General features: G+C 41.7%; 1 protein-coding gene across 1 annotated transcript in view; it reads left to right on the top strand.

Moving 5' to 3' along the window:
- LOC138745186 (potassium/sodium hyperpolarization-activated cyclic nucleotide-gated channel 3-like) overlaps window positions 1-22,085 on the top strand; it is a 788,271-nt gene that overhangs the window by 183,825 nt on the left and 582,361 nt on the right. The gene's annotated exons all lie outside the window — the stretch shown is intronic.

Below are 22,085 nucleotides of genomic sequence, written 5' to 3'. Positions count from 1 at the left end.
TGTCCATCAGTAGGAGAAGAAGGTAAATGTACAGATTATTGTCATGTCCAGAAGTAGGAGATGGAGGTCAATATTCAGATTATAGTCTTCAATATGTTGGAGATGGAGGTCAATGTACAAGATTACTGTCGTGTTCATAAGTAGGAAGTGGATGTCTATGTACAGATTATTATCATGTCCATAAGTAGTAGATGGAGGTCAATGTAACAGATTATTGTCATCCATAAGTATGAGGTGGAGGTCATTGTACAGATTATTCTTGTGTCCATAAGTAGGAGATGGAGGTCAATGTACAGATTATTGTCATGTCCATAAGTAGGAGGGGGGGCTCAATGTTCAGATTATTGTCATGTCCATAAGTAGTAGATGGAGGTCAATGTAACAGATTATTGTCGTCCATATGTAGGAGGTGGAGGTCATTGTACAGATTATTCTTGTGTCCATAAGTAGGAGTTGGAGGTCAATGTACAGATTAGTGTCATGTCCATAAGTAGGAGGTGGAGGTCAATGTACAGATTATTGTCATGTCCATCAGTAGGAGATGAAGGTAAATGTATAGATTATTGTCAAGTACATATGTAGGAGGTGGCGGTTAATGTACTAGATTATTGCCATGTGCATAAGTGGGAGATGGAGGTCAATGTACAGATTATTGTCATCTCCATATATTGGAGAAGGAGTTCAATGTACAGATTATTGTCGAATCCATAAGTAGGAGATGGAGGTCACTGTACAGATTATTGTCATGTCCATAAGTAGGAGGGAGGCTCAATGTTCAGATTATTGTCATGTCCATTAGTAAGACGTTGAGGTCATTGTACAGATTATTGTCATATCCATAAGTAGGAGGTGGAGGTCAATGTACAGATTATTGTCATGTGCATAAGTGGGAGGTGGAGGTCAATGTACTGATTATTGTCATGTCCATAAGTAGGAGATGGAGGTCAATATTCAGATTATGGTCTTCAATAAGTCGGAGATGGAGGTCACTGTACAATATTACTGTCCTGTTCATAAGTAGGAAGTGGAGGTCTTTGTACAGATTATTATCATGTCCATAAGTAGTAGATGGAGGTCAATGTAACAAATTATTGTCATGTCCATAAGTAGTAGATGGAGGTCAATGTAACAGATTATTGTCATGTCCATAAGTAGGAGGTGGAGGTCAATGTACAGATTATTCTTGTGTCCATAAGTAGGAGATGGAGGTCAATGTACAGATTATTGTCATTTCCATCAGTAGTAGGTGGAGGTCAATGTACAGATTGTTGTCATGTCCATAAGAAGGAGGTGGCGGTTAATGTAGTAGATGATTGTAATGTCCATAAGTAGGAGGTGGAGGACATTGTGCAGTTAATTGTCATGTCCATAAGTAGAAGATGGAGATCAATGTACCAGATTCTTGTCAAGTTGATAAGTTGGAGGGTGAGGTCAATGTTCAGTAATTGTCATGTTCATAGGTAAGAGGTGGAAGTCAATGTAGAGATTATTGTCATGTCAATAAGTAGGAGATGGGGGTCAATGTACAGATTGTTGTCATGTCTATAAATAGGAGGTGGAGGTTAATGTACTAGATTATTGTCATGTCCATAAGGAGGAGGAGGAGATCAATGTATAGATTATTGTCATGTCCATAAGTAGGAGGTGGAGGTCAATGCACAGATTATTGTCATGTCCATGAATAGGAGGTGTAGGTCAATATACAGATTATTGTCATGTCCATAAGTAGGAGGGGGATGTTAAGGTATAGATTATTGTTATGTCCATAAGTAGAAGGGTTGGTCAAGGTACAGATTATTGTGACGTCCATATGTAGGAGATGGAGGTCAATGTACAGATTATTGTCATGTCCATAACTAGGAGATGGATGTCGTTGTACAGATTATTTTCATGTCCTGAAGTAGGAGATGGAGGTCAATATTCAGATTATAGTCTTCAATATGTTGGAGATGGAGGTCAATGTACAAGATTACTGTCGTGTTCATAAGTAGGAAGTGGATGTCTATGTACAGATTATTATCATGTCCATAAGTAGTAGATGGAGGTCAATGTACGGATTATTATCATATCCATAAGGATGAGGAGGAGGAGGTCAATCTACAGATTATTTTCATGTCCATCAGTAGGAGGTGTAAGTCAATGTATAGATTATTGTCATGTGAATAAGTGGGAGATGGCGGTCAATGTACAGATTATTGTCATGTCCATCAGTAGGAGAAGAAGGTAAATGTACAGATTATTGTCATGTCCAGAAGTAGGAGATGGAGGTCAATATTCAGATTATAGTCTTCAATATGTTGGAGATGGAGGTCAATGTACAAGATTACTGTCGTGTTCATAAGTAGGAAGTGGATGTCTATGTACAGATTATTATCATGTCCATAAGTAGTAGATGGAGGTCAATGTAACAGATTATTGTCGTCCATAAGTATGAGGTGGAGGTCATTGTACAGATTATTCTTGTGTCCTAAGTAGGAGATGGAGGTCAATGTACAGATTATTGTCATGTCCATAAGTAGGAGGGGGGGCTCAATGTTCAGATTATTGTCATGTCCATAAGTAGTAGATGGAGGTCAATGTAACAGATTATTGTCGTCCATATGTAGGAGGTGGAGGTCATTGTACAGATTATTCTTGTGTCCATAAGTAGGAGATGGAGGTCAATGTACAGATTAGTGTCATGTCCATAAGTAGGAGGTGGAGGTCAATGTACAGATTATTGTCATGTCCATCAGTAGGAGATGAAGGTAAATGTATAGATTATTGTCAAGTACATATGTAGGAGGTGGCGGTTAATGTACTAGATTATTGCCATGTGCATAAGTGGGAGATGGAGGTCAATGTACAGATTATTGTCATCTCCATATATTGGAGAAGGAGTTCAATGTACAGATTATTGTCGAATCCATAAGTAGGAGATGGAGGTCACTGTACAGATTATTGTCATGTCCATAAGTAGGAGGGAGGCTCAATGTTCAGATTATTGTCATGTCCATTAGTAAGACGTTGAGGTCATTGTACAGATTATTGTCATATCCATAAGTAGGAGGTGGAGGTCAATGTACAGATTATTGTCATGTGCATAAGTGGGAGGTGGAGGTCAATGTACTGATTATTGTCATGTCCATAAGTAGGAGATGGAGGTCAATATTCAGATTATGGTCTTCAATAAGTCGGAGATGGAGGTCACTGTACAATATTACTGTCCTGTTCATAAGTAGGAAGTGGAGGTCTTTGTACAGATTATTATCATGTCCATAAGTAGTAGATGGAGGTCAATGTAACAAATTATTGTCATGTCCATAAGTAGGAGGTGGAGGTCAATGTACAGATTATTCTTGTGTCCATAAGTAGGAGATGGAGGTCAATGTACAAATTATTGTCATGTCCTTAAGGAGGAGGTGGAGGTCAATGTACTTGATTATCGTCATGTGCATAAGTGGGAGATGGAGGTCAATGTACAGATTATTGTCATGTCCATAACTTGAAGGGGGATGTCAAGGAACAGATTATTATCATGTCCATAAGTAGGAGGTGGAGGTCAATGTACAGATTCTTGTCATGTCTATAAGTAGGACATGTTGGTCAAATTACAGATTATTGTCATGTCCAAAACTACGAGGTGGAGGACAATGTACAGATTATCGTCATGTCCATAAGTAGGAGGTGGAGGTCAATGTACAGATTATTGTCATGTCCATAAGTAGGAGCTGGAGGTCAATGTATAGATTATTGTCATGTGCATAAGTGGGAGAAGTAGGTCAATGTACAGATTATTCTCATGTCCATAAGTAGGAGGTGGAGGTCAATGTACAGATTATTCTTGTGTACATAAGTAGGAGATGGAGGTCAATGTACAAATTATTGTCATGTCCTTAAGGAGGAGGTGGAGGTCAATGTACTTGATAATCGTCATGTGCATAAGTGGGAGATGGAGGTCAATGTACAGATTATTGTCATGTCCATAACTTGAAGGGGGATGTCAAGGTACAGATTATTGTTATGTCGATAAGTAGGAGGTGGAGGTCAATGTACAGATTATTGTCATGTCCATAAGTAGGAGCTGGAGGTCAAATTACAGATTATTGTCATGTCCAAAACTACGAGGTGGAGGTCAATGTACATATTATCGTCATGTCCATAAGTAGGAGGTGGAGGTCAATGTACAGATTATTGTCAAGTCCATAAGTAGGAGCTGGAGGTCAATGTATAGATTATTGTCATGTGCATAAGTGGGAGAAGTAGGTCAATGTACAGATTATTCTCATGTCCATAAGTAGGAGGTGGAGGTCAATGTACAGATTATTGTCATGTCCATAAGTAGGAGGTGGAGGTTAAGGTACTAGATTATTGTCATGTCCATTGTAGGATGTGGAGGACAATGTGCAGATTATTATCATGTCCATAAGTAGGAGAGGGACGTTAAGGTACAGATTATTGTCATGTCCAGAAGTTGGAGATGGAAGTCAATGTACAGATTATTGTCATGTGCATAAGTGGGAGATGGAGGTCAATGTACAGATTGTTGTCATGTCTATATATAGGAGGTGGAGGTTAATGTACTAGATTATTGTCATGTCCATAAAGAGGAGTAGGAGATCAATGTATAGATTTTTGTCATGTCCTTAAGTAGGAGGTGGAGGTCAATGTAGAGATTATTGTCATGTCCATGAATAGGAGGTGTAGGTCAATATACAGATTATTGTCATTTCCATAAGTAGGAGGGGGATGTTAAGGTACAGATTATTGTTATGTCCATAAGTAGAAGGGGGTGGTCAAGGTACAGATTATTGTGATGTCCATATGTCGGAGATCGAGGTAAATGTACAGATTATTGTCATGTTCATAACTAGGAGATGGAAGTCATTGTACAGATTATTTTCATGTCCTGAAGTAGGGGATGGAGGTCAATGTACGGATTATTATCATATCCATAAGGGTGAGGAGGAGGAAGTCAATCTACAGATTATTTTCATGTCAATCAGTAGGAGGTGTAAGTCAATGTATAGATTATTGTCATGTGCATAAGTGGGAGAATGCGGTCAATGTACAGATTATTGTCATGTCCATCAGTAGGAGAAGAAGGTAAATGTACAGATTATTGTCACGTGCATAAGTGGGAGATGGAGGTCAATGTACAGATTATTAGCATGTACATAAGTAGATGGGGGATGTCAATGTACAGATTATTGTCATGTCCATAAGTAGGAGGTGGAGGTCAATGTACAGATTATTATCATGTCCATAAGTAGGAGATGGAGGTCAATTTAACAGGTTATTGTCTTCCATAAGTAGGAGGTGGAGGTCATTGTACAGATTATTCTGGTGTCCATAAGTAGGAGATGGAGTTGAATGTACAGATTATTGTCATGTCCATAAGGAGGAGGTGGAGGTCAATGTACAGATTATTGTCATGTCCATCAGTAGGAGATGAAGGTAAATGTATAGATTTTTGTCAAGTACATAAGTTGGAGGTGGCGGTTAATGTACTAGATTATTGTCATGTGCATAAGTGGGAGATGAAGGTGAATGTACAGATTATTGTCATGTTAATATATTGGAGAAGGAGTTCAATGTACAGATTATTGTCGAGTCCATAAGTAGGAGATGGTGGTCAATGTACAGATTATTGTCATGTCCATAAGTAGGAGGGGGTCTCTATGTTCAGATTATTGTCATGTCCATTAGTAAGACGTTGAGGTCATCGTACAGCTTATTGTCTTATCCATAAGTAGGAGGTGGAGGTCAATGTACAGATTATTGTCATGTGCATAAGTGGGAGGTGGAGGTCAATGTACTGATTATTTTCATGTCCATAAGTAGGAGGTGGAGGTCAATATACAGATTATTGTCATGTCCAGAAGTAGGAGATGGAGGTTAATATTCAGATTATGGTCTTCAATAAGTCGGAGATGGAGGTCAATGTACAAGATTACTGTCGTGTTCATAAGTAGGAAGTGGAGGTCTATCTACAGATTATTATCATGTCCATAAGTAGTAGATGGAGGTCAATGTAACAGATTATCGTCATGTGCATAAGTGGGAGATGGAGGTCAATGTATAGATTATTGTCATGTCCATAAATTGAAGGGGGATGTCAAGGTACAGATTATTGTCATGTCCATAAGTAGGAGGTGGAGGTCAATGTACAGATTATTGTCATGTCTATAAGTAGGACATGTAGGTCAAATTACAGATTATTGTCATGTCCATAAATAGGAGGTGGAGGTTAATGTACTAGATTATTGTCATGTCCATAAGGAGGAGGAGGAGGTCAATGTATAGATTATTGTCATGTCGATAAGTAGGAGGTGGAGGTCAATGTACAGATTATTGTCATGTCCATAAGTAGGAGGGGGATTTTACGGTACAGATTATTGTCATGTCCATAAGTAGAAGAGGGTGGTCGTACAGATTATTGTGATGTCCATATGTAGGAGATGAAGGTCAATGTACAGATTATTGTCATGTCCATAACTAGGAGATGGAAGTCATTGTACAGATTATTTTCATGTCCTGAAGTAGGAGATGGATGTCAATGTACGGATTATTATCATATCCATAAGGAGGAGGAGGAGGAGGTCAATGTACAGATTATTTTCATGTCCATCAGTAGGAGATGTAAGTCAATGTACAGATTATTGTCATGTGCATATGTGGGAGATGGCAGTCAATGTACAGATTATTGTCATGTCCATGAGTAGGAGAAGAAGATAAATGTACAGATTATTGTCATGTGCGTAAGTGCGAGATGGAGGTCAATGTACAGATTATTCTCATGTCCATAAGTAGAAGGGGGATGTCAACGTACAGATTATTGTCATATCCATAAGTAGGAGGTGGAGGTCAATGTACAGATTATTGTCATGTCCATAAGTACGAGGTGGAGGTCAATGTACAGATTATTGTCATGTGCATAAGTGGGAGATGGAGGTCAATATACAGATTATTGTCATGTCCATAAGTAGGAGGTTGAGGTCAATGTACAGATTATTGTCATATGCATAAGTAGGAGGTGAAGGTTAATGTACTAAATTATTGTCATGTCCATATGTAGGAGAGGGACGTTAAGTTACAGATTATTGTCATCTTCAAAAGTAGGAGGTGGAGGTCAATGTTCTGATTATTTTCATGTCCAAAAGTAGGAGGGCGAAGTTAAGGTACAGATTATTGGCATGTCCTTAAGTAGAAGGGGGAGGTCAAGGTACAGATTATTGTCATGTACATAAGAAGGAGATGGAAGTCAATATACAGATTATTGTCCTGTCTATAAGTAGGATATGTAGGTCAAATTACAGATTATTGTCATGTCCTGAAGTAGGAGGTGGAGGTCAATGTACAGATTACTGTCATGTTCATAAGAAGGAGGTGGAGGTCAAGGTACAGATTATTGTCATGTCCATCATTAGAAGGGGGAGGTCAATGAACAGATTATAGTCATCTCCATCAGTATGAGATGAAGGTAAATGTGCAGATTATTGTCAAGTCCATAAATTGGAGCTGGAAGTCATTGTACAGGTTACTGTCATGTCCACAAGTAGGAAATTATGGTCAATGTACAGATTATTTTCATGTCCATAACTAGGAGATGGAAGTCAATGTATAGATTATTGTCATGTCCATAAGTAGGAGGTGAAGGTCAATGTACAGTTTATTGTCATGTCCATAAGAAGGAGGGGGAGGTCAATGTACAGATTATTTTCATGTCCATAAGTAGGAGGTGTAGGTCAATGTACAAATTATTGTCATGTGCATAAGTGGGAGATGGCGGTCAATGTACAGATTATTGTCTTGTCCATCAGTAGGAAATGAAGCTATATGTACAGATTATTGTGATGTCCATAAGTAGGAGGTGGAAGTCAAGTTGCAGATTATTGTCATCTTCTAAAGTAGGAGATGGAGGTCAATGATCAGATTATTATCATGTTCAAAGTAGGAGGGCGATGTTAAGGTACAGATTATTGACATGTCCATAAGTAGAAGTGGGAGGTCAAGGTACAGATTATTGTCATGTACATAAGAAGGAGATGGAAGTCAATATACAGATTATTGTCATGTCTATAAGTAGGTCATGTCTAGAAGTAGGGGGAGACGGCGGCCCCGGCCTCGGTCGTGTGAGGCAGGCGGAGGCCCCGATACGGGCAGAGAGTTGGAGGCGGCGGCCCCAGTCCAGGCACAGGGAGAGCAGCAGTGGCCCCGGCCCCGGTCCGGGCGAAGGGTAGACGGCGGCGGCCCCGATACGGGCAGGAGCAAGGGGGAGACGGCGGCCCCGGCCTCGGTCGAGTGAGGCAGGCGGAGGCCCCGGTTCGGACAGGGAGTGGGAGGCGGCGGCCCCAGTCCGGGCACAGGGAGAGCAGCAGCGGCCCCGGCCCCGGTCCGGGCGAAGGGTAGACGGCGGCGGCCCCGATCCGGGCAGGAGCAAGGGGGAGACGGCGGCCCCGGCCTCGGTCGAGTGGGGCAGGTGAAGGCCCCGATCCGGGCAGACAGTGGGAGGCGGCGGCCCCAATCCAGGCACAGGGTGAACTGCGGCGGCCTCGGCCCCGGTCCGGCCAGTATCGACCGACCTAGGAGGGGAGGCAGGCCCCTCCAGCCCGGGTAAGAAACCTGCATAGGAGAAGGCCACTCCGATATAAAACCTACGACCCAAGGACCTCGCTGCCACGTCCCAGCTTGCTTGGCCACGGCACACGAACCATGGGTGTAAAGGGTGGGGCCAGTACTGCGCGCACTGCACTCCACCTAAAAGCTCCTTTGCGCAGGCCCGAGGACAGGTCCACGTCCTCCCCCTCCACGTCCTCCCCCTCAAAAGATGCTCACAAACTCAAGCTAGCATGCTGGAACATCAGAACCATGCTAGACAAGGCTGACAGCCACCGACCTGAATGTCGGTCTGCCCTCATTGCACATGAACTCCTCAGACTTGACATCGACATAGCCGCTCTCAGTGAAGTCCGCCTGGCAGATGTAGGCAGCCTCCAAGAACGCGGCGCGGGCTACACACTCTACTGGTCTGGCAAGCCTTCGGATGAACGACGCCTATCTGGTGTAGGCTTCATGGTCAAGAGCTTCATTGCCTCCAAACTCGAAAACCTTCCGACAGACCTCTCGGACCGAATCATGTCCATGCGACTCCCACTTCAAAACAAGCGTCACATCACCCTCATCAGTGTCTATGCTCCAACCCTCCAGGCGGAACCAGCAGAAAAGAACAAGTTCTACACCGACCTGCGCAACCTCATCCAACGTACCCCTACAGCCAACAAGGTTGTCATCCTGGGCGACTTCAACGCTCGTGTCGGCAAAGACTCAGAAACCTGGCCAGGAATCCTGGGCAAGCATGGCGTCGGCAAGTGCAACGACAATGGGCGCCTCCTGTTGGAGCTCTGCGCAGAACAGCGACTTTACAAACACCCTTTTTCAGCAGAGGGACAGCCTTAAGACCACCTGGATGCATCCCCGATCCAAACACTGGCACCTCCTGGACTACATCCTGGTGCGAGAAAGTGACAAACAAGATGTGCTCCACACCAGGGTCATGCCCAGCGCGGAATGCCACACTGACCACCAGCTGGTTCGCTGCAAGCTCAACCTTCACTTCAAGCCAAAGCCCAGGAACAATAAAGCCCCCAGAAAGAGGTTCAATGTTGGAAACCTGCAGTCAGACGAAGCGAGAGGAAACTTCCAGGCAAACCTCAAAGCAAAGCTCGACGTTGCAACCCGCCTCACGGACCCGTCCCCTGAAACCCTCTGGGATCAGTTGAAGACTACCATACTGCAATCCACTGAAGAGGTACTGGGCTTCTCCTCCAGGAAAAACAAGGACTGGTTTGACAAAAACAGCCAGGAAATCCAGGAGCTGCTGGCAAAGAAGCGAGCTGCCCACCAGGCTCACCTTACAAAGCCGTCCTGTCCAGAGAAGAAACAAGCCTTCCGTCGCGCATGCAGCCATCTTCAGCGCAAACTCCGGGAGATCCAAAATGAGTGGTGGACTAGCCTCGCCAAACGAACCCAGCTCAGCGCGGACATTGGCGACTTCAGGGGTTTCTACGAGGCTCTAAAGGCTGTGTACGGCCCCTCACCCCAAGTCCAAAGCCCGCTGCGCAGCTCAGACGGCAAAGTCCTCCTCAGCGACAAGATCTCCATCCTCAACCGATGGTCAGAACACTTCCAATCTCTTTTCAGTGCCAACCGCTCAGTCCAAGATTCCGCCCTGCTCCAGCTCCCTCAACAGCCCCTAAGGCTAGAGCTGGATGAGGTTCCCACCCTGGATGAGACATATAAGGCAATCGAACAACTGAAAAGTGGCAAAGCAGCAGGTATGGATGGAATCCCCCCAGAAGTCTGGAAGGCTGGCGGCAAAACTCTGCATGCCAAACTGCATGAGTTTTTCAAGCTTTGTTGGGACCAAGGTAAACTGCCTCAGGATCTTCGTGATGCCACCATCATCACCCTGTACAAAAACAAAGGCGAGAAATCAGACTGCTCAAACTACAGGGGAATCACGTTGCTCTCCATTGCAGGCAAAATCTTTGCTAGGATTCTACTAAATAGAATAATACCTAGTGTCGCCGAGAATATTCTCCCAGAATCACAGTGCGGCTTTCGCGCAAACAGAGGAACCACTGACATGGTCTTTGCCCTCAGACAGCTCCAAGAAAAGTGCAGAGAACAAAACAAAGGACTCTACATCACCTTTGTTGACCTCACCAAAGCCTTCAACACCGTGAGCAGGAAAGGGCTTTGGCAAATACTAGAGCGCATCGGATATCCCCCAAAGTTCCTCAACATGATTATCCAACTGCACGAAAACCAACAAGGTCGGGTCAGATACAGCAATGATCTCTCTGAACCCTTCTCCATTAACAATGGCGTGAAGCAAGGCTGTGTTCTCGCACCAACCCTCTTTTCAATCTTCTTCAGCATGATGCTGAACCAAGCCATGAAAGACCCCAACAATGAAGACGCTGTTTACATCCGGTACCGCACGGATGGCAGTCTCTTCAATCTGAGGCGCCTGCAAGCTCACACCAAGACACAAGAGAAACTTGTCCGTGAACTACTCTTTGCAGATGATGCCGCTTTAGTTGCCCATTCAGAGCCAGCTCTTCAGCGCTTGACGTCCTGCTTTGCGGAAACTGCCAAAATGTTTGGCCTGGAAGTCAGCCTGAAGAAAACTGAGGTCCTCCATCAGCCAGCTCCCCACCATGACTACCAGCCCCCCCACATCTCCATCGGGCACACAAAACTCAAAACGGTCAACCAGTTTACCTATCTCGGCTGCACCATTTCATCAGATGCAAGGATCGACAATGAGATAGACAACAGACTCGCCAAGGCAAATAGCGCCTTTGGAAGACTACACAAAAGAGTCTGGAAAAACAACCAACTGAAAAACCTCACAAAGATAAGCGTATACAGAGCCGTTGTCATACCCACACTCCTGTTCGGCTCCGAATCATGGGTCCTCTACCGGCACCACCTACGGCTCCTAGAACGCTTCCACCAGCGTTGTCTCCGCTCCATCCTCAACATCCATTGGAGCGCTTACACCCCTAACGTCGAAGTACTCGAGATGGCAGAGGTCGACAGCATCGAGTCCACGCTGCTGAAGATCCAGCTGCGCTGGATGGGTCACGTCTCCAGAATGGAGGACCATCGCCTTCCCAAGATCGTGTTATATGGCGAGCTCTCCACTGGCCACTGTGACAGAGGTGCACCAAAGAAAAGGTACAAGGACTGCCAAAAGAAATCTCTTGGTGCCTGCCACATTGACCACCGCCAGTGGGCTGATAACGCCTCAAACCGTGCATCTTGGCGCCTCACAGTTTGGCGGGCAGCAACCGCCTTTGAAGAAGACCGCAGAGCCCAACTCACTGACAAAAGGCAAAGGAGGAAAAACCCAACACCCAACCCCAACCAACCAATTTTCCCTTGTAACCGCTGCAATCGTGTCTGCCTGTCCCGCATCGGACTTGTCAGCCACAAACGAGCCTGCAGCTGACGTGGACTTTTTACCCCCTCCATAAATCTTCGTCCGCGAAGCCAAGCCAAAGAAAGAAAGATAAGTAGGACATGTAGGTCAAATTACAGATTATTGTCATGTCCTGAAGTAGGAGGTGGAGGTCAATGTACAGATTACTGTTATGTTCATAGGAAGGAGGGGGAGGTCAAGGTACAGATTATTGTCATGTCCATCATTAGAAGGGGGAGGTCAATGAACACATTATAGTCATCTCCATCAGTAGGAGATGAAGATAAATGTGCAGATTATTGTCAAGTCCATAAATTGCAGCTGGAAGTCAATGTACAAGTTATTGTCATGTCCATAAGTAGGAAATTATGGTCAATGTACAGATTATTTTCATGTCCATAACTAGGAGATGGAAGTCAATGTACAGATTATTGTCATGTCCATAAGTAGGAGGTGAAGGTCAATGTACAGTTTATTGTCATGTCCATAAGAAGGAGGGGGAGGTCAATGTACAGATTATTTTCATGTCCATAAGTAGGAGGTGTAGGTCAATGTACAGATTATTGTCATGTGCATAAGTGGGAGATGGCGGTCAATGTACAGATTACTGTGATGTCCATCAGTAGGAAATGAAGGTATATGTACAGATTATTGTGATGTCCATAAGTAGGAGGTGGAAGTCAAGTTGCAGATTATTGTCATCTTCTAAAGTAGGAGATGGAGGTCAATGTTCAGATTATTGTTATGTTCAAAATAGGAGGGCGATGTTAAGGTACAGATTATTGACATGTCCATAAGTAGAAGTGGGAGGTCAAGGTACAGATTATTGTCATGTTCATAAGAAGGAGATGGAAGTCAATATACAGATTATTGTCATGTCTATAAGTAGGACATGTAGGTCAAATTGCAGATTATTGTCATGTCCTGAAGTAGGAGGTGGAGGTCAATGTACAGATTACTGTTATGTTCATAGGAAGGAGGGGGAGGTCAAGGTACAGATTATTGTCACGTCCATCATTAGAAGGGGGAAGTCAATGAACACATTATAGTCATCTCCATCAGTAGGAGATGAAGGTAAATATGCATATTATTGTCAAGTCCATAAATTGCAGCTGGAAGTCAATGTACAGGTTATTTTCATGTCCATAAGTAGGAAATTATGGACAATGTACAGATTATTGTCATGTCCATAACTAGGAGATGGAAGTCAATGTACAGATTATTGTCATGTCCATAAGTAGGAGGTGAATGTCAATGTACACCTTATTGTCCTGTCCATAAGAAGGAGGGGGAGGTCAATGTACTGATTATTGTCATGTCCATAAGGAGGAGATGGAATTCAATGTACAGATTATTATCATGTCCATAAGTATTAGACAGATGTCAATGTGCAGATTATTGTCATGTGCATAAGTGGGAGATGGAGGTCAATGTACAGATTATTGTCATGTCCATAAGTAGGATGTTGAGGTCAATGTACAGATTATTGTCATGTCCATAACTAGGAGATGGAAGTCAATGTACAGATTATTGTCATGTCCATAAGTAGGAGGTGAAGGTCAATGTACAGTTTATTGTCATGTCCATAAGAAGGAGGGGGAGGTCAATGTACAGATTATTGTCATGTTCATAACTAGGAGATGGAAGTCAATGTACAGATTATTGTCATGTCCATAATTAGGTGGTGGAGGTCAATGTACAGATTATTGTCATGTCCATAAGTAGGAGGTGGAGGACAATGTGCAGATTATTATCATGTCCATAAGTAGGAGAGGGATGTGAATGTACAGATTATTGTCAAGTCCAGAAGTTGGAGATGGAGGTCAATGTACAGATTATTGTCATGTCCATAAGTAGGAGGTGAAGGTCAATGTACAGATTATTGTCGAGTCCATAAGTAGGAGATGGAGGTCAATGTACAGATTATTGTCATGTCCATAAGTAGGAGGGGGGCTCAATGTTCAGATTATTGTCATGTCCATTAGTAAGACGTTGAGGTCATTGTACAGATTATTGTCATATCCATAAGTAGGAGGTGGAGGTCAATGTACAGATTATTGTCATGTGCATATGTGGGAGGTGGAGGTCAATGTACTGATTATTGTCATGTACATAAGTAGGAGCTGGAGGTCAATATTCAGATTATTGTCATGTCCAGAAGTAGGAGATGGAGGTCAATATTCAGATTATGGTCTTCAATAAGTCGGAGATGGAAGTCAATGTACAGATTATTGTCATGTGTATAAGTAGTACCTGTAGGTTAAATTACAGATTATTGTCATGTCCATAAGTAGGAGGTGAAGGTCAATGTACACCTTATTGTCCTGTCCATAAGAAGGAGGGGGAGGTCAATGTACTGATTATTGTCATGTCCATAAGGAGGAGATGGAATTCAATGTACAGATTATTGTCATGTCCATAAGTATTAGACAGATGTCAATGTGCAGATTATTTTCATGTCCACAAGTAGGAGGCGGAGGTCAATATACATATCATTGTCATGTCCAGAAGTAGGAGATGGAGGTCAATACATGTTATTGTCATTTCAGTAAGTCGGATATGGAGGTCAATGTACCAGATTACTGTCATATCCAGAAGTAGGAGGTGCAGGTCAATGTATAGATTATTGTCATGTCCATCAGTAGGAGGTGGAGGTCACTGTACAGATTATTGTCATGTCCTTAAGTAGGAGATTTAGGTCAATGTACAGATTATTGTCATTTCCATCAGTAGGAGGTCGAGGTCAATATAGAGATTATTGTCATGTCCGAAAGTAGGTGATGGAGGTCAATATACAGATTATTGTCATGTCCAGAAGTCGGAAATAGAGGTCAATACATGTTATTGTCATTTCAATAAGTCGGAGATGGAGGTCAATGTACCAGATTACTGTCATGTCCATAAGTAGGAGATGGAAGTCAATGTACAGATTATTGTCATGTCCATAATTAGGAGGTGAAGGTCAATGTACAGTTTATTGTCATGTCCATAAGAAGGAGGGGGAGGTCAATGTACAGATTATTGTCATGTCCATAACTAGGAGATGGAAGTCAATGTACAGATTATTGTCATGTCCATAAGTAGGAGGTGAAGGTCAATGTAGAAACTATTGTCTTGTCCATAAGTAGAAGGTGGAGGTCAATGTACAGATTACTGTCATTTCCCTAAGAAGGATGGGGAGGTCAAGATACAGATTATTGTCATATCCAAAAGTAGAACTGGGAGGTCAATGTACAGATTGTTGTTATGTCGATAAATAGGAGGTGGAGGTCAATGTACAGATTATTGTCATGTCTCTAAGAGGGAGATGCAGGTCAATGTACAGATTATTGTCATGTTCATAAGTAGGAGGTGGTGGTCATGTACAGATGATTGTCATGTCCATCAGTAGGAGATGAAGGTAAATGTACAGATTATTGTCATGTCCATAAGTAGATGGATGTCAATGAACAGATGATTGTCATGTCCATCAGTAGGAGATGAAGGTAAATGTACAAATTAGTGTCATGTCCATAAGTAGGTGGAGGACAATGTACAGATTATTCTTGTGTCCATAAGTAGGAGATGGAGGTCAATGTACAGATTATTGTCATGTCCTTAAGGAGGAGGTGGAGGTCAATGTACAGATTATTGTCATGTCCATAACTAGGAGATGGAAGTCATTGCACAGATTATTTTCATGTCCTGAAGTAGGAGATGGAGGTCAATGTACGGATTATTATCATATCCATAAGGAGGAGGAGGAGGAGGTCAATGTACAGATTATTTTCATGTCCATCAGTAGGAGGTGTAAGTCAATGTACAGATTATTGTCATGTGCATAAGTGGGAGATGGCGGTCAATGTACAGATTATTGTCATGTCCATCAGTAGGAGAAGAATGTAAATGTACAGATTATTGTCATGTGCATAAGTGGGAGATGGAGGTCAATGTACAGATTATTGTCATGTCCATAAGTAGATCGAGGATGTCAACGTATAGATTATTGTCATGTCCATAAGTAGGAGGTGGAGTTCAATGTACAGATTATTGTCATGTCCAGAAGTAGGAGATGGAGGTCAATATTCAGATTATAGTCTTCAATATGTTGGAGATGGAAGTCAATGTTAAAGATTACTGTCATGTTCATAAGTAGGATGTCTATGTACATATTATTATCATGTCCATAAGTAGTAGATGGAGGTCAATGTAACAGATGATTGTCGTCCATTAGTAGGAGGTGGATGTCAATGTACAGATTATTCTTGTGTCCATAAGTAGGAGATGGAGGTCAATGTACAGATTATTGTCATGTCCATAAGGAGGAGGTGGAGGTCAATGTACAGAATATTGTCATGTCCATCAGTAGGAGATGAAGGTAAATGTATAGATTATTGTCAGGTACATAAGTAGGAGGTGGCCGTTAATGTACTAGATTATTGTCATGTGCATAAGTGGGAGATGGAGGTCTATGTTCAGATTATTGTCATGTCCATATATTGGAGAAGGACTTCAATGTACAGATTATTGTCGAGTCCATAAGTAGGAGATGGAGGTCAATGTACAGATTATTGTCATGTCCATAAGTAGGAGGGGGGCTCAATGTTCAGATTATTGTCATGTCCATTAGTAAGTCGTTGAGGTCATTGTACAGATTATTGTCATTTCCATAAGTAGGAGGTGGAGGTCAATGTACAGATTATTGTCATGTGCATAAGTGGGAGGTGGAGGTCAATGTACTGATTATTGTCATGTCCATAAGTAGGAGGTGGAGGTCAATATTCAGATTATTGTCATGTCCAGAAGTAGGAGATGGTGGTCAATATTCAGATTATGGTCTTCAATAAGTCGGAGATGGAGGTCAATGTACAGATTATTGTCATGTCTATAAGAAGGACATGTATGTCAAATTACAGATTATTGTCATGTCCAAAACTACGAGGTGGAGGTCAATGTACAGATTATTGTCATGTGCATAAGTGGGAGATGGAGGTCAATGTACAGATTATTGTCATGTCCATAAGTAGGAGGTTGAGGTCAATGTACAGATTATTGTCATGTCCATAACTAGGAGATGGTAGTCAATGTACAGATTATTGTCATGTCCATAAGTAGGAGGTGAAGGTCAATGTACAGTTTATTGTCATGTCCATAAGAAGGAGGGGGAGGTCAATGTACAGATTATTGTCATGTTCATAACTAGGAGATGGAAGTCAATGTACAGATTATTGTCAGGTCCATAATTAGGTGGTGGAGGTCAATGTACAGATTATTGTCATGTCCATAAGTAGGAGGTGGAGGACAATGTGCAGATTATTATCATGTCCATAAGTAGGAGAGGGATGTGAATGTACAGATTATTGTCAAGTCCAGAAGTTGGAGATGGAGGTCAATGTACAGATTATTGTCATGTCCATAAGTAGGAGGTGAAGGTCAATGTACAGATTATTGTCGAGTCCATAAGTAGGAGATGGAGGTCAATGTAGAGATTATTGTCATGTCCATAAGTAGGAGGGGGGCTCAATGTTCAGATTATTGTCATGTCCATTAGTAAGACGTTGAGGTCATTGTACAGATTATTGTCATATCCATAAGTTGGAGGTGGAGGTCAATGTACAGATTATTGTCATGTGCATATGTGGGAGGTGGAGGTCAATGTACTGATTATTGTCATGTACATAAGTAGGAGCTGGAGGTCAATATTCAGATTATTGTCATGTCCAGAAGTAGGAGATGGAGGTCAATATTCAGATTATGGTCTTCAATAAGTCGGAGATGGAAGTCAATGTACAGATTATTGTCATGTCTATAAGTAGTACCTGTAGGTCAAATTACAGATTATTGTCATGTCCAAAACTACGAGGTGGAGGTCAATGTACAGATTATTTTCATGTGCATAAGTGGGAGATGGAGATCAATGTACAGATTATTGTCGTGTCCGTAACTAGGAGGTGGAGGTCAATGTACAGATTATTGTCATGTCCATAACTAGGAGATGGAAGTCAATGTACAGATTATTGTCATGTCCATAAGTAGGAGGTGAAGGTCAATGTACACCTTATTGTCCTGTCCATAAGAAGGAGGGGGAGGTCAATGTACTGATTATTGTCATGTCCATAAGGAGGAGATGGAATTCAATGTACAGATTATTGTCATGTCCATAAGTATTAGACAGGTGTCAATGTGCAGATTATTTTCATGTCCACAAGTAGGAGGCGGAGGTCAATATACATATCATTGTCATGTCCAGAAGTAGGAGATGGAGGTCAATACATGTTATTGTCATTTCAGTAAGTCGGATATGGAGGTCAATGTACCAGATTACTGTCATATCCAGAAGTAGGAGGTGCAGGTCAATGTATAGATTATTGTCATGTCCATCAGTAGGAGGTGGAGGTCACTGTACAGATTATTGTCATGTCCTTAAGTAGGAGATTTAGGTCAATGTACAGATTATTGTCATTTCCATCAGTAGGAGGTCGAGGTCAATATAGAGATTATTGTCATGTCCGAAAGTAGGTGATGGAGGTCAATATACAGATTATTGTCATGTCCAGAAGTCGGAAATAGAGGTCAATACATGTTATTGTCATTTCAATAAGTCGGAGATGGAGGTCAATGTACCAGATTACTGTCATGTCCATAAGTAGGAGATGGAGGTCAATGTACAGATTATTGTCATGTCCATAAGTAGGACGTGAAGGTCAATGTACACCTTATTGTCCTGTCCATAAGAAGGAGGGGGAGGTCAATGTACTGATTATTGTCATGTCCATAAGGAGGAGATGGAATTCAATGTACAGATTATTGTCATGTCCATAAGTATTAGACAGATGTCAATGTGCAGATTATTTTCATGTCCACAAGTAGGAGGCGGAGGTCAATATACATATCATTGTCATGTCCAGAAGTAGGAGATGCAGGTCAATACATGTTATTGTCATTTCAGTAAGTCGGATATGGAGGTCAATGTACCAGATTACTGTCATATCCAGAAGTAGGAGGTGCAGGTCAATGTATAGATTATTGTCATGTCCATCAGTAGGAGGTGGAGGTCACTGTACAGATTATTGTCATGTCCTTAAGTAGGAGATTTAGGTCAATGTACAGATTATTGTCATTTCCATCAGTAGGAGGTCGAGGTCAATATAGAGATTATTGTCATGTCCGAAAGTAGGTGATGGAGGTCAATATACAGATTATTGTCATGTCCAGAAGTCGGAAATAGAGGTCAATACATGTTATTGTCATTTCAATAAGTCGGAGATGGAGGTCAATGTACCAGATTACTGTCATGTTCATAAGTAGGAGATGGAGGTCAATGTATAGATTATTGTCATGTCCATAACTAGGAGATGGAAGTCAATGTAAAGGTTATTGTCATGTCCATATCTAGGATATGGAGGTCAATGTACAGACTATTGTCTTGTCCATAAGTAGAAGGTGGAGGTCAAAGTACAGATTACTGTCATGTCCCTAAGAAGGAGGGGGAGGTCAAGATACAGATTATTGTCATATCCAAAAGTAGAAGGGGGAGGTCAATGTACAGATTGTTGTTATGTCCATAAATAGGAGGTGGAGGTCAATGTACAGATTATTGTCATGTCTCTAAGAGGGAGATGCAGGTCAATGTACAGATTATTGTCATGTTCATAAGTAGGAGGTGGTGGTCAATGTACAGATTATTCTTGTGTCCATAAGTAGGAGATGGAGGTCAATGTACAGATTATTGTCATGTCGATAAGTAGGAGGTGGAGGTCAATGTACAGATTATTGTCATGTCCATAAGTACGAGGTGGAGGTCAATGTACAGATTATTGTCATGTGCATAAGTGGGAGATGGAGGTCAATATACAGATTATTGTCATGTCCATAAGTAGGAGGTGGAGGTCAATGTACAGATTATTGTCATATGCATAACTAGGAGGTGAAGGTTAATGTACTAAATTATTGTCATGTCCATAAGTAGGATGTGGAGGACAATGTGCAGATTATTATCATGTCCATAAGTAGGAGAGGGACGTTAAGGTACAGATTATTGTCATGTCCAAAATTATGAGGTGGAGGTCAATGTATAGATTATTGTCATATGCATAAGTGGGAGATGGAGGTCAATGTACAGATTATTGTCATATCCATAAGTAGGAGGTGGAGGTCAATGTACAGATTATTGTCATGTCCTTAATTAGGAGGTAGAGGTCAATGTACAGATTATTGTCATATCCATGAATAGGAGGTGTAGGTCAATATACAGATTATTGTCATGTCCATAAGTAGTAGGGGGATGTTAAGGTACAGATTATTTTCATGTCCATACGTAGAAGGGGGAGGTCAAGGTACAGATTATTGTGATATCCATATGTAGGAGATGGAGGTCAATGTACAGATTATTGTCATGTCCATAACTAGGAGATAGAAGTCATTGTACAGATTATTTTCATGTCCTGAAGTAGGAGATGGAACTCAATATATGGATTATTGTCATGTCCATAAGGAGGAGGAGAAGGAGGTCAATGTACAGATTATTTTCATGTCCATAAGTAGGAGGTGTAGGTCAATGTACAGAATATTGTCATGTTCATAAGTGGGAGATGACGGTCAATGTACAGATTATTGTCATGTCCATCAGTAGGAGATGAAGGTAAATGTACAGATTATTGTGATGTCCACAAGTAGGAGGTGAATGTCAAGTTGGAGATTATTGTCATCTTCAAAAGTAGGAGGTGGAGGTCAATGTTCTGATTATTTTCATGTCCAAAAGTAGGAGGGCGAAGTTAAGATACAGATTATTGGCATGTCCATAAGTAGAAGGGCGAGGTCAAGGTACAGATTATTGTCATGTACATAAGAAGGAGATGGAAGTCAATATACAGATTATTGTCCTGTCTATAAGTAGGACATGTACGTCAAATTACAGATTATTGTCATGTCCTGAAGTAGGAGGTGGAGGTCAATGTACAGATTACTGTCATGTTCATATGAAGGAGGTGGAGGTCAAGGTACAGATTATTGTCATGTCCATCATTAGAAGGGGGAGGTCAATGAACAGATTATAGTCATCTCCATCAGTATGAGATGAAGGTAAATGTGCAGATTATTGTCAAGTCCATAAGTTGGAGCTGGAAGTCATTGTACAGTTTATTGTCATGTCCATAAGTAGGAAATTATGGTCAATGTACAGATTATTTTCATGTCCATAACTAGGAGATGGAAGTCAATGTACAGATTATTGTCATGTCCATAAGTAGGAGGTGAAGGTCAATGTACAGTTTATTGTCATGACCATAAGAAGGAGGGGGTGGTCAATGTACAGATTATTTTCATGTCCATAAGTAGGAGGTGTAGGTCAATGTACAGATTATTGTCATGTGCATAAGTGGGAGATGGCGGTCAATATACAGATTATTGTCATGTCCATCAGTAGGAAATGAAGGTATATGTACAGATTATTGTGATGACAATAAGTAGGAGGTGGAAGTCAAGTTGCAGATTATTGTAATCTTCTAAATTAGGAGATGGAGGTCAATGTTCAAATTATTGTCATGTTCAAAGTAGGAGCGCGATGTTAAGGTACAGATTATTGACATGTCCATAAGTAGAAGTGGGAGGTAAAGGTACAGATTATTGTCATGTACATAAGAAGGAGATGGAAGTCAATATACAGATTATTGTCATGTCTATAAGTAGGACATGTAGGTCAAATTACAGATTATTGTCATGTCCTGAAGTAGGAGGTGGAGGTCAATGTACAGATTACTGTTATGTTCATAGGAAGCAGGGGGAGGTCAAGGTACAGATTATTGTCATGTCCATCATTAGAAGGGGGAGGTCAATGAACACATTATAGTCATCTCCATCAGTAGGAGATGAAGGTAAATGTGCAGATTATTGTCAAGTCCATAAGTTGCAGCTGGAAGTCAATGTACAGGTTATTGTCATGTCCATAAGTAGGAAATTATGGTCAATGTACAGATTATTGTCATGTCCATAACTAGGAGATGGAAGTCAATGTACAGATTATTGTCATGTCCATAAGTAGGAGGTGAAGGTCAATGTACAGTTTATTGTCCTGTCCATAAGAAGGAGGGGGAGGTCAATGTACAGATTATTGTCATGTCCATAAGGAGGAGATGGA

The sequence above is a fragment of the Narcine bancroftii genome, chromosome 11, assembly GCF_036971445.1.
Source record: "Narcine bancroftii isolate sNarBan1 chromosome 11, sNarBan1.hap1, whole genome shotgun sequence".
In the NCBI taxonomy this organism is placed as follows: domain Eukaryota; kingdom Metazoa; phylum Chordata; class Chondrichthyes; order Torpediniformes; family Narcinidae; genus Narcine; species Narcine bancroftii.
This window is presented reverse-complemented; position numbering and strand designations above follow the sequence as displayed.